The 12,993-nt window shown below is 45.6% G+C and overlaps 1 protein-coding gene across 2 annotated transcripts in view; it reads right to left on the bottom strand.

Moving 5' to 3' along the window:
- LOC109883003 (zinc finger protein GLIS2-like) overlaps nucleotides 1–12,993 on the bottom strand; it is a 49,172-nt gene that overhangs the window by 34,905 nt on the left and 1,274 nt on the right. The gene's annotated exons all lie outside the window — the stretch shown is intronic.

Raw genomic sequence — 12,993 nt, 5'->3', positions numbered from 1 at the left:
AATATAAAGAGAGATAGAGACAGAGAGAGAGAGACAGAGATGTAGAGAGAGAGAGAGGGTGTTAAGGAGACAGAGAAACCTTACAGAATGGTTATTGTGCTCTAGATCTAGCACCTCTTGGGAGTGGAAGTAGCCTATAGCCTGTGATGCTAACACTCTGTGACATCACTGTCAACTCTCTCTTTAGAATCATATTTGGGTCAGCAGGTAGTCTAGTGGCTAGAATGTCGGACCAATAACCGAAAGGTTGCTGGATCGAATCCCTGAGCTGACAATGTAAACATTTGTCGTTCTGCCCCTGAACAAGGCAGTTAACCCACTGTTCCAAGGCCGTCATTGTAAATAATCATTTGTCCTGACTTGCCTAGTTAAATAAAGATGACAAATATTTGTATCTTCTTACGAGATGTATTTTCACTCTCTATTTTTGCCTTGATTGTCCACTCCCTCTCCCTCTCTTTCTTTCACTCCCTCTCCCTCTCTTTTCCTTCACTCCCTCTCCCGTCTCTTTCCTTCACTCCCGCTTCCCTCTCTTTCCCTTCACTCCCTCTCCCTCTCTTTCCTTCACTCCCTCTCCCTCTCTTTCCTTCACTCCCTCTCCCTCGTTTCCTTCACTCCCCTCTCCCTCTCTTTCCTTCACTCCCTCCCCCTCTCTTTCTTTCACTCCCTCTCTTTCCTTCACTCCCTCTCCCTCTCTTTCCTTCACTCCCTCTCCCTCTCTTTCTTTCACTCCCTCTCTTTCCTTCACTCCCTCTCCCTCTCTTTCCTTCACTCCCTCCCCCCTCTCTTTCTTTCACTCCCTCTCTTTCCTTTCACTCCCTCTCCCTCTCTTTCCTTCACTCCCTCTCCCTCTCTTTCTTTCACTCCCTCTCTTTCCTTCACTCCCTCTCCCTCTCTTTCACTCCCCCCTCCCTCTCTTTCTTTCACTCCCTCTCCCTCTCTTTCCTTCACTCCCTCTCCCTCTCTTTCTTTCACTCCCTCTCCCTCTCTTTTCACTCCCCCTCCCTCCCCTCTCTTTCTTTCACTCCCTCTCCCTCTCTTTCACTCCCTCTCCCTCTCTTTCCTTCACTCCCTCTCCCTCCCTCTCTTTCTTTCACTCCCTCTCCCTCTCTTTCCTTCACTCCCTCTCCCTCTCTTTCCTTCACTCCCCTCTCCCTCTCTTTCCTTCACTCCCCCTCCCTCTCTTTCACTCCCCCTCCCTCTCTTTCTTTCACTCCCTCTCCCTCTCTTTCACTCCCCCTCCCTCTCTTTCTTTCACTTCCTCTCCCTCTCTTTCTTTCACTCCCTCTCCCTCTCTTTCTTTCACTCCATCTCCCTCTCTTTCTTTCACTCCCTCTCCCTCTCTTTCTTTCACTCCATCTCCCTCTCTTTCTTTCACTCCCTCTCCCTCTCTTTCACTCCCCCTCCCTCTCTTTCTTTCACTCCCTCTCCCTCTCTTTCTTTCACTCCCTCTCCCTCTCTTTCCTTCACTCCCTCTCCCTCTCTTTCTTTCACTCCCTCTCCCTCTCTTTCACTCCCTCTCCCTCTCTTTCCTTCACTCCCTCTCCCTCTCTTTCTTTCACTCCCTCTCCCTCTCTTTCACTCCCCCTCCCTCTCTTTCTTTCACTCCCTCTCCCTCTCTTTCCTTCACTCCCTCTCTCTCTCTTTCTTTCACTCCCTCTACCTCTCTTTCACCCCCCCTCCCTCTCTTTCTTTCACTCCCTCTCCCTCTCTTTCCTTCACTCGCTCTCCCTCTCTTTCACTCCCTAGTTTTTGGGGTCTGTAAATAGTTTTGAGGGTCTCTACTCTCTAGGCTCCACAACAGCCTCACTCCTCAAAGGCCAAGGAAGAAAAACCAGGAGACAAGAGTAGGGTTGTTACGGTGGTCATACTACCACCATACACCACAGTCATGAGTTATGACCGCAGCAAAATGCCATGTGACCATTGAGTCATGCTAATCTCTTATGCACTCTGGATATGCGTTGGTAGTACCCAACTCGCTAACTACCATCAGGTCCTAACGGCCTGGTACTCAGGGCTCTGTTGTCCCTCTAACTGCTCTGATGTCAATGCAAATGCAATGGAAAATCACATCAAACACTCATCATCAAAACAGTATTGTATTTTTAAAAGTCCAAAAGCCTAAGATGTTGTTTCAAAGCCAAACACAATGAAATGGACAGCGCTTTCTAAGGGGATGATTAGTACAAAACAACCATAAGCATATTAGAGCTGATGAATACACACCTATTAGAGCTGATGAATACACACCTATTAGAGCTGATGAATACACACCTATTAGAGCTGATGAATACACACCTATTAGAGCTGATGAATACACACCTATTAGAGCTGATGAATACACACCTATTAGAGCTGATGAATACACACCTATTAGAGCTGATGAATACACACTTATTAGAGCTGATGAATACACACCTATTAGAGCTGATGAATACACACCTATTAGAGCTGATGAATACACACCTATTAGAGCTGATGAATACACACCTATTAAAGCTGATGAATACACACCTATTAGAGCTGATGAATACACACATATTAGAGCTGATGAATACACACATATTAGAGCTGATGAATACACACATATTAGAGCTGATGAATACACACCTATTAGAGCTGATGAATACACACCTATTAGAGCTGATGAATACACACCTATTAGAGCTGATGAATACACACCTATTAGAGCTGATGAATACACACCTATTAGAGCTGATGAATACACACCTATTAGAGCTGATGAATACACACCCATTAGAGCTGATGAATACACACCTATTAGAGCTGATGAATACACACCTATTAGAGCTGATGAATACACACATATTAGAGCTGATGAATACACACCTATTAGAGCTGATGAATACATACATATTAGAGCTGATGAATACACACCTATTAGAGCTGATGAATACACACCTATTAGAGCTGATGAATACACACATATTAGAGCTGATGAATACACACATATTAGAGCTGATGAATACATACATATTAGAGCTGATGAATACACACCTATTAGAGCTGATGAATACACACCTATTAGAGCTGATGAATACACACCTATTAGAGCTGATGAATACACACCTATTAGAGCTGATGAATACACACCTATTAGAGCTGATGAATACACACCTATTAGAGCTGATGAATACACACATATTAGAGCTGATGAATACATACATATTAGAGCTGATGAATACACACCTATGAGTCCAAGCCTGAAAGAATAAAACTGAGTTAAAATAATGACTGTACTGTTTTTACAATACATAACCTACCGCATATTACGCACAGCAGACAAACATAAGATAAGTGATTTCAGATGTATTTGGTACATAATTGGTCTAGCCTGTACTCCACAATAAACATGTATTATTACGTAATATGATTATTATGGACTGTATTATGATGCATACTGGACAGACGGGTTACTGTATGCTCCAAATGTTCTATCCATGAGTCTGGGAGATAATATAGAGGCCTAGGCGATGCTGTTGGTTCATTGATTGTGCAGGGTGGCTTACAGAGTTAGCCTACAATTATAGATCATTTTGTATTTGATTTTGAATAGTCTAGTAATAGGGATTTAAAAAAATATTTTCATAATTAATAGGCTGACACATTACCTTTAGCTACAGAACATCTCACCGCTGTGCATTTCCATCTCCTCCTCTCTTTCCTTCATTCCATTCCCGAGGGGGCAGTGAGAGAGGCTGGCAACAGTTTAATCAAATATGTTACTATCGATGTTCCCAAACAGATTTCACTTGGTAGCTGCAGGAGCTGGGTTGGAGAACCCATGACATACAGAGCTGGGTTGGAGAGCCCATGACATACAGAGCTGGGTTGGAGAGCCCATGACATACAGAGCTGGGTTGGAGAGCCCATGACATACAGAGCTGGGTTGGAGAGCCCATGACATACAGAGCTGGGTTGGAGAGCCCATGACATACAGAGCTGGGTTGGAGAACCCATGACATACAGAGCTGGGTTGGAGAGCCCATGGCATACAGAACTGGGTTGGAGAACCCATGACATACATACAGCGAGAGGCGGCATGTTCATCAAACAGTGGTTGGTGTGTGGAGTGAAATAACAGGAGTAGCCGACCCCGCATGATGAAAAGGGAACTGGTGGGAAAGCAGCCTCCATTCGCTGTTCCAGTGCATGCGGATGACACGTCTTATTCCCCCTGAACCTGTTCCTGACCCATTGATAATGGGCCATTCTAAATGTAAAATGATTTGACATAATATTAAAGACAAGATTAAATAGGATATAGTCTGATGAGTGAGAATATGAATACTTGATGAGAGAACAGCGGGTGCAGCCTGAGGCAAGAAACAGAGCGCTAGTTCCTTTTGCAACTTTCTCAAATCATCAAATCAAATCAAATTGTATTAGTCACATGCGCCGAATACAACAGGTGTGGACCCTACAGTGAAATGCTTACTTACGAGCCCCTAACCGATACTGCAGTTTCAAAAAATATAAGTAGTTAAAGAGGTGCACTAAAAAATAACAATACAGTTGAGTCGGAAGTTTACATACACCTTCGCCAAATACATTTAAACTCAGTTTTTCACCATTCCTGACATTTAATCCTAGTAAAAATTCCCTGTCTTAGGTCAGTTAGGATCACCACTTTATTTTAAGAATGTGAAATGTCAGAATAGTAGTAGAGAGAATAATCTTTTATTTCTTTCATCACATTCCCAGTGGGTCAGAAGTTTACATACACTCAATTAGTATTTGGTAGCATTGCCTTTAAATTGTTTAACTTGGGTCAAATGTTTCGGGTAGCCTTCCACAAGCTTCCCACAATAAGTTGGGTGAATTTTGGCCCATTCCTCCTGACAGAGCTGGTGTAACTGAGTCGGGTTTGTAGGCCTCCTTGCTCTCACACGCTTTTTCAGTTCTGCCCACAAATTTTCTATGTGACTTGAGGTCAGGGCTTTGTGATGGCTACTCCAATACCTTGACTTTGTTGTCCTCAAGACATTATGCCACAACTTTGGAAGTATGCTTGGGGTCATTGTCCATTTGGAAGACTCATTTGCGGCCAAGCTTTAACTTCCTGACTGTTGTCTTGGGATGTTTCTTCAATATATCCACGTAATATTCCTCCTCATGATGCCATCTATTTTGTGAAGTGCACCAGTCCCTCCTGCAGCAAAGCACCCCCACAACATGATGCTGCCACCCCTGTGCTTCACAGTTGGGATGGTGTTCTTCAGCTTGCGATCATCCCTTTTTACTCCAAACATAACGATAGTTATTATGGCCAAACAGTTCTAATTTTGTTTCATCAGACCAGAGGATATTTCTCCAAAAAGTACGATCGCTGTCCCCATGTGCAGTTGAAAACCGTAGTCTGGCTTTTTTATGGTGGTTTTGTAGCAGTGGCACCAAAGTAAGTTCATCTCTAGGAGACAGAACTCGTCTCCTTCCTGAGCGGTATGACGGTCTGCGTGGTCCCATGGTGTTTATACTTGCGTACTATTGTTTGTACAGATGAACGTGGTACCTTCAGGCGTTTGGAAATTGCTCCCAAGGATGAACCAGACTTGTGGAGGTCTACAAAAAAACTAATCTGAGTTCTTGGCTGATTTATTTTGATTTTCCCATGATGTCAAGCAAAGAGACACTGAGTTTGAAGAATGGCCTTGAAATGCATCCACAGGTACAACTCCAATTGACTCAAATGATGTCAATTAGCCTATCAGAAGCTTCTAAAGCCATGACATCATTTTTTCCAAGCTGTTTAAAAGCACAGTTAACTTAGTGTATGTAAACTTCTGACCCACTGGAATTGTAATACAGTGAAATAATCTGTCTGTAAACAATTGTTGGAAAAATGACTTGTGTTATGCACAAAGTAGATGTCCTAACCGACTTGACAAAACTATAGTTTGTTAAAACAAGAAATTTGTGGAGTGGTCAAAAACGAGTTTTAATGACTCCAACCTAAGTGTATGTAAACTTCTGACTTCAACTGTATTTACAGGGGAGTCAATGTGCGGGGACACCAGTTAGTTGAGGTAATATGTACACGTAGGTAGAGTTAACTAACCTATAGTTAGTTGAGGTAATATGTACACGTAGGTAGAGTTAACTAACCTATAGTTAGTTGAGGTAATATGTACACGTAGGTAGAGTTAACTAACCTATAGTTGCATCATGCAGCCTACATATGTTTTGATTTCTAAGACATTCTAAAATTTGTATCATTCACAACTAAAGGTGCCAAATAACTCTAAATGTAGCATTTAGGGCCTGTTTCGAATGATCACTTTTACGTTCAACATAGTCACTTTATATGTGCACTCTCTCCAGAATGGGAAAAATATCCTTTCTATTTATTCTGCTAAGTTCAATTATATTCTTCTTACTATAAAATCATATAATATCAAATAATAGCATGGGACTTATAAGCATATCTTGTCGGCTAAATGAACAAGTCTACAGCCGATGGCATGGCACATAGCCTGGTAATTTCATAATGTTTCTTTAGACCTGCCTAAAATAAATCATGGATTTACTGTGATGGTGTCTATTAAATAGATTTATTAGACTTTTTGTAAATGTAGATCTTCCAAAGGCGTGTCTCAGCGGTTTGTATGTGTGGAGGCCTGGAGATGCTAAACGTGTTGATGTTAATTAACGGTCAATTAACATGAGACCGTCAGTCTTTTACATGACAATAACCGGCTGACAAAAAGTCATGATTGCCACAGCCCAGCAAGATCAAGGGAGGGAGAGAAAGGACGAGGGAGAGAGAAAGTATGAGGGAGAGAGAAAGGACGAGAGAGAATAAATGTGGGGAGAGAAAGAAGTGGAGAGGTGGGTGAGGAGAGAGGAGGGAGGAGGGAGGAAAGAGGGAGGAGATGCGGAATTCCGTCTGTGTTTGTTTTGGAAGTGAACACACAGACGCACTGCTCTGTGGAGGATAAAGGAAAGAGGGATGTTTTCTTTTCTTTTTAGAAAAGTGGGATGGAGAGAGGGATGTGTGGGTTGGGGGTCGGGGTGGCCAGGGGCCCTCATAGATGGATGGAGTCACACAGGTGGTGTTATCCATACTGGGGGAAACTGTGTGTGTGCATCGTGCCTGTGTGTCGTGTGTGTGTGTGTCATGTGTGTCATGTGTGTGTGTCGTGTGTGTGTGTGTGTGTGTGTGTGTGTGTGTGTGTGTGTGTGTGTGTGTGTGTGTGTGTGTGTGTGTGTGTGTGTGTGTGTGTGTGTGTGTGTGTGTGTGTGTGTGTGTTTGTGTGTGTGTGTGTGTGTGTGTGTGTGTTTACCTGTGTGCATGTGTTTGTTCGTTCATGCATGAGTGTTTGGTAATATGTGTGTCTAGAATCCATGCATACATATGTGTGTATACAGTATATCTACAGCATGTGTGTGTGCGTGATTCCCCGGCCCATCCAGACCTGAAGAGAGAGAGAGAGAGAGAGAGAGAGAGAGAGAGAGAGAGAGAGAGAGAGAGAGAGAGAGAGAGAGAGAGAGGAGGTGAATAAGACATTCCTGGGGGGAGCAGAGAGAGGCAGTCGTTAGTGGTTAGAGTCTAACAGGAGAAAAATGCCTGGTCTGAGCCCAGCCAGACTAGAGCCAGAGTACACACACACAGCCAGACTAGAGCCAGAGTACACACACACAGCCAGACTAGAGCCAGAGTACACACACACAGCCAGACTAGAGCCAGAGTACACACACACAGCCAGACTAGAGCTAGAGTACACACACACAGCCAGACTAGAGCCAGAGTACACACACAGCCAGACTAGAGCCAGAGTACACACACAGCCAGACTAGAGCTAGAGTACACACACACAGCCAGACTAGAGCTAGAGTACACACACACAGCCAGACTAGAGCCAGAGTACACACACCCAGCCAGACTAGAGCTAGAGTACACACACACAGCCAGACTAGAGCCAGAGTACACACACACAGCCAGACTAGAGCTAGAGTACACACACACAGCCAGACTAGAGCTAGAGTTAGAGGGAGGCCAGCTTTCCCCACTCTAACTGTGTGTGTGTGTGTGTGTCATGTGTGTCATGTGTGTGTGGGTGTGTGTGTGTGTGTGTGTGTGTGTGTGTGTGTGTGTGTGTGTGTGTGTGTGTGTGTGTGTGTGTGTGTGTGTGTGTGCGTGCGTGCGTGCGTGCGTGTGTGCGTGCGTGCGTGCGTGCGTGTGTGTGTGTGTGCGTGCGTGCGTGCATGTGCTGCTATGGGGAGCAGAGTAGTGGGGAAGGTTTTCATAACTAGCTAGAGTTAAACCCGTTGAACTCTCATGTACAAACAGGGAAGGTCAAAGACAACACAGGGCTTTTACCAGCATGGTGCAGCTCCAAGGGGTCCTTTTGCTATATCACACACACGGTTCCCCCCAGGACTTTGCTATATCACACACTGTTCCCCCAGGACTTTGCTATATCACACACTGTTCCCCAGGACTTTGCTATATCACACACACGGTTCCCCCCAGGACTTTGCTATATCACACACACGGTTCCCCCCAGGACTTTGCTATATCACACACTGTTCCCCCAGGACTTTGCTATACCACACACTGTTACCCCCAGGACTTTGCTATACCACACACTGTTACCTCCAGGACTTTGCTATACCACACACTGTTCCCCACAGGACTTTGCTATATCACACACACTGTTACCCCCAGGACTTTGCTATACCACACACTGTTCCCCCAGGACTTTGCTATACCACACACTGTTACCCCCAGGACTTTGCTATACCACACACTGTTCCCCACAGGACTTTGCTATATCACACACACTGTTACCCCCAGGACTTTGCTATACCACACACTGTTCCCCCAGGACTTTGCTATATCACACACGGTCCCCCCAGGACTTTGCTATATCACACACTGTTCCCCCCAGGACTTTGCTATATCACACACGGTTCCCCCAGGACTTTGCTATATCACACACTATTCCCCCCAGGACTTTGCTATATCACACACACGGTTCCCCCCAGGACTTTGCTATATCACACACACGGTTCCCCCAGGACTTTGCTATATCACACACTGTTCCCCCCAGGACTTTGCTATATCACACACACGGTTCCCCCCAGGACTTTGCTATATCACACACGGTTCCCCCAGGACTTTGCTATATCACACATGGTTCCCCCCAGGACTTTGCTATATCACACACTGTTCCCCACAGGACTTTTCTACATCACACACACAGTTCCCCCCCAGGACTTTGCTATACCACACACTGTTCCCCCCAGGACTTTGCTATACCACACACTGTTCCCCCCAGGACTTTGCTATAGCTTGTATAGGAGTATATATAGTTGGCAAGGGGTTGCTACGTACGTACACATGTTCATGTGCTCTAACACGTACCCTCACACACATTGTTGTTTCTAAGCTGTAGACTTGGGCGGTATACTGTATATCCTGTATATCCTGTATATCCTGTATATCCTGTATATACTATATATCCTGTATATCCTGTATATCCTGTATATCCTGTATATCCTGTATATCCTGTATACCGGGGTAGTTTGACATGTTTAATACCGGGTCCCTAAAGTTTGGCAGTGCGTGCTACGCCACTGCTTACAAATATAAGTTCATTATGTAAGATGTGCTAAATACATGATGTCCAGCTCAGGCTCCAGCTATTCATTGGGTTTGCTAACTTGCTAGCTAAGTGTCCAGCTTGCAAGACCAAGCTTCTTGGTTACAGCAAAGACAACTAATCCCCTCGTGGATCAGTATTATTTGTATTTTTTCACATTTGGAAAGAAATAGCACCCTTTGTGTGCACTGCCGGTAATACCTTATACCCCAGTATGGTACAGGAAAGGTATGAAGGTATGAAAATCTGTATACCGCTTGACTCTACAAAGCACATTCATGAGTGTACTCATGGTACTTTCACACTTCACACACGTTACACACGTTACACACGTTACACACATTACACACACACACACACACACGATGAGTCTTCCTTTCTGTTATATGTTCTCATCATGGCTGTGCTGTCCTCTCATCACCCAGTTAGTCAGTCTGGTGAGGTCCAGTAGTCAGTCTGGTGAGGTCCAGTAGAGTCAGTCTGGTGAGGTCCAGTAGTCAGTCTGGTGAGGTCCAGTAGAGTCAGTCTGGTGAGGTCCAGTAGAGTCAGTCTGGTGAGGTCCAGTAATCAGTCTGGTGAGGTCCAGTAGAGTCAGTCTGGTGAGGTCCAGTAATCAGTCTGGTGAGGTCCAGTAGAGTCAGTCTGGTGAGGTCCAGTTAGTCAGTCTGGTGAGGTCCAGTTAGTCAGTCTGGTGAGGTCCAGTAGAGTCAGTCTGGTGAGGTCCAGTAGAGTCAGTCTGGTGAGGTCCAGTAGTCAGTCTGGTGAGGTCCAGTAGAGTCAGTCTGGTGAGGTCCAGTAATCAGTCTGGTGAGGTCCAGTAATCAGTCTGGGGAGGTCCAGTAGTCAGTCTGGTGAGGTCCAGTAGAGTCAGTCTGGTGAGGTCCAGTAGAGTCAGTCTGGTGAGGTCCAGTGGAGTCAGTCGGGTGAGGTCCAGTGGAGTCAGTCTGGTGAGGTCCAGTAGAGTCAGTCTGGTGAGGTCCAGTAGTCAGTCTGGTGAGGTCCAGTAATCAGTATGGTGAGGTCCAGTAGTCAGTCTGGTGAGGTCCAGTAATCAGTCTGGTGAGGTCCAGTAATCAGTATGGTGAGGTCCAGTAGTCAGTCTGGTGAGGTCCAGTAGAGTCAGTCTGGTGAGGTCCAGTAATCAGTCTGGTGAGGTCCAGTAATCAGTCTGGTGAGGTCCAGTAATCAGTCTGGGGAGGTCCAGTAGTCAGTCTGGTGAGGTCCAGTAGAGTCAGTCTGATGAGGTCCAGTAGAGTCAGTCTGGTGAGGTCCAGTGGAGTCAGTCTGGTGAGGTCCAGTGGAGTCAGTCTGGTGAGGTCCAGTAGAGTCAGTCTGGTGAGGTCCAGTAGAGTCAGTCTGGTGAGGTCCAGTAGTCAGTCTGGTGAGGTCCAGTAATCAGTATGGTGAGGTCCAGTAGTCAGTCTGGTGAGGTCCAGTAATCAGTCTGGTGAGGTCCAGTAATCAGTATGGTGAGGTCCAGTAGTCAGTCTGGTGAGGTCCAGTAGAGTCAGTCTGGTGAGGTCCAGTAATCAGTCTGGTGAGGTCCAGTAGAGTCAGTCTGGTGAGGTCCAGTAGAGTCAGTCTGGTGAGGTCCAGTAATCAGTCTGGTGAGGTCCAGTAATCAGTCTGGTGAGGTCCAGTAGAGTCAGTCTGGTGAGGTCCAGTAATCAGTCTGGTGAGGTCCAGTAGAGTCAGTCTGGTGAGGTCCAGTAATCAGTCTGGTGAGGTCCAGTAGAGTCAGTCTGGTGAGGTCCAGTAATCAGTCTGGTGAGGTCCAGTAGAGTCAGTCTGGTGAGGTCCAGTAATCAGTCTGGTGAGGTCCAGTAGAGTCAGTCTGGTGAGGTCCAGTAGTCAGTCTGGTGAGGTCCAGTAGAGTCAGTCTGGTGAGGTCCAGTAGAGTCAGTCTGGTGAGGTCCAGTAGAGTCAGTCTGGTGAGGTCCAGTAGAGTCAGTCTGGTAAGGTCCAGTAGAGTCAGTCTGGTGAGGTCCAGTAGAGTCAGTCTGGTGAGGTCCAGTAGAGTCAGTCTGGTGAGGTCCAGTCCAGAGAGCTTTCTCCTTTCTGTGATCGCTGCTGGATTGTATTATGATATTATTTTCCCACTGTCACTTTCTCTGTGTGTGTGCGGTGGTGGTGGTGGGGGGTGGGTCTGTTACAGTCCCGTTGCATCATTGCTTCTTAAGGGCCGCTTTGTCTCCAAGAAGCCTGGAACTAGGCCCTCTCTTTTCCTGCTGTGGTGATGTTGGGTGTATCTGCGTATTGTATCTAGTTCCCCTCAGACTTCTTTTGCACTGTTTGTGTGAGTGTGTGTGTGTGAGTGTGTGTGTGTGTGTGTGTGTGTGTGTGTGTGTGTGTGTGTGTGTGTGTGTGTGTGTGTGTGTGTGTGTGTGTGTGTGTGTGTGTGTGTGTGTGTGTGTGTGTGTGTGTGTGTGTGTGTGTGTGTGTGTGTGTGTGTGTGTGTGCGCGCGTGCGTGTGTTTGTGCGTGTGTTTGTGTGTGGTCAAACTAAGGGCCAGTCATCTTTATTATTGGCCCACAATAGACCAGATGTAAGATTCCTGAAACCTCTGTGTGGGCATAACACACACTTATCAGTACGTTGACAAGGACTCCCACTGGACACAGACGTCCATTCAACGTCTATTCCACGTTGGTTCAACGTAATTTCATTGAAATGACATGGAAACAACTTTGATTCAAGTAGTGGGTGCCCAGTAGGCTGGTTGTCCAATCAAACACGTTCCCAGTGTTTCACTCTGACCTTTAGGGCTAATCTCATTATCTCCTTCTGGTTAGTGTTAAAAAAGCCAACTCTCTGTACACTTTAACTGGATTTAGGCTCCAAACTCTATCACTCCAAATGTCTCATATAGGCCTACCACTAAACTCACTGCAATCTAATCAAATGTTCTGGAACTAGGGCCTATACTATACAAGGCTTACTCAACATGTCTCATTTGAGAGACATTTTGGAAAGGCCATTGTTGAAAATAAGGGCAGGTTAGGTCGTGAATGGTCGTGAACGGTCAATCACCTTTAACAGAACACTATTGCGCACTATTCCGGTTGGCTGGATATGATCTAGTCTGTGACAGACCGTTCAGTCAAGTCACACATATGTAGCCTACATGTCATTTTTCACGATAAAGCAGCCTGTGGTGAGATGTTAAAGGAACGAATATGGGATGTTGGATACAATATCAAATGTGGCATTTAGGCTACACAGGCAAAATAATATGGTGTCCAGACATGTCAGACGGACAACATAACGGACCGTGACATCCAGTCTAGACCGACAACCAGTCACGAGCATCTTATGTCGGTGCCCTTTATCAGAGACAATTTCAACCAAATTTCCCACAGGAGCC

This window comes from Oncorhynchus kisutch, linkage group LG1, assembly GCF_002021735.2.
Source record: "Oncorhynchus kisutch isolate 150728-3 linkage group LG1, Okis_V2, whole genome shotgun sequence".
Lineage (NCBI taxonomy): Eukaryota > Metazoa > Chordata > Actinopteri > Salmoniformes > Salmonidae > Oncorhynchus > Oncorhynchus kisutch.
Note: the sequence above shows the minus strand (reverse complement) of the source record. Positions and strands in the feature narration are given on the sequence as shown.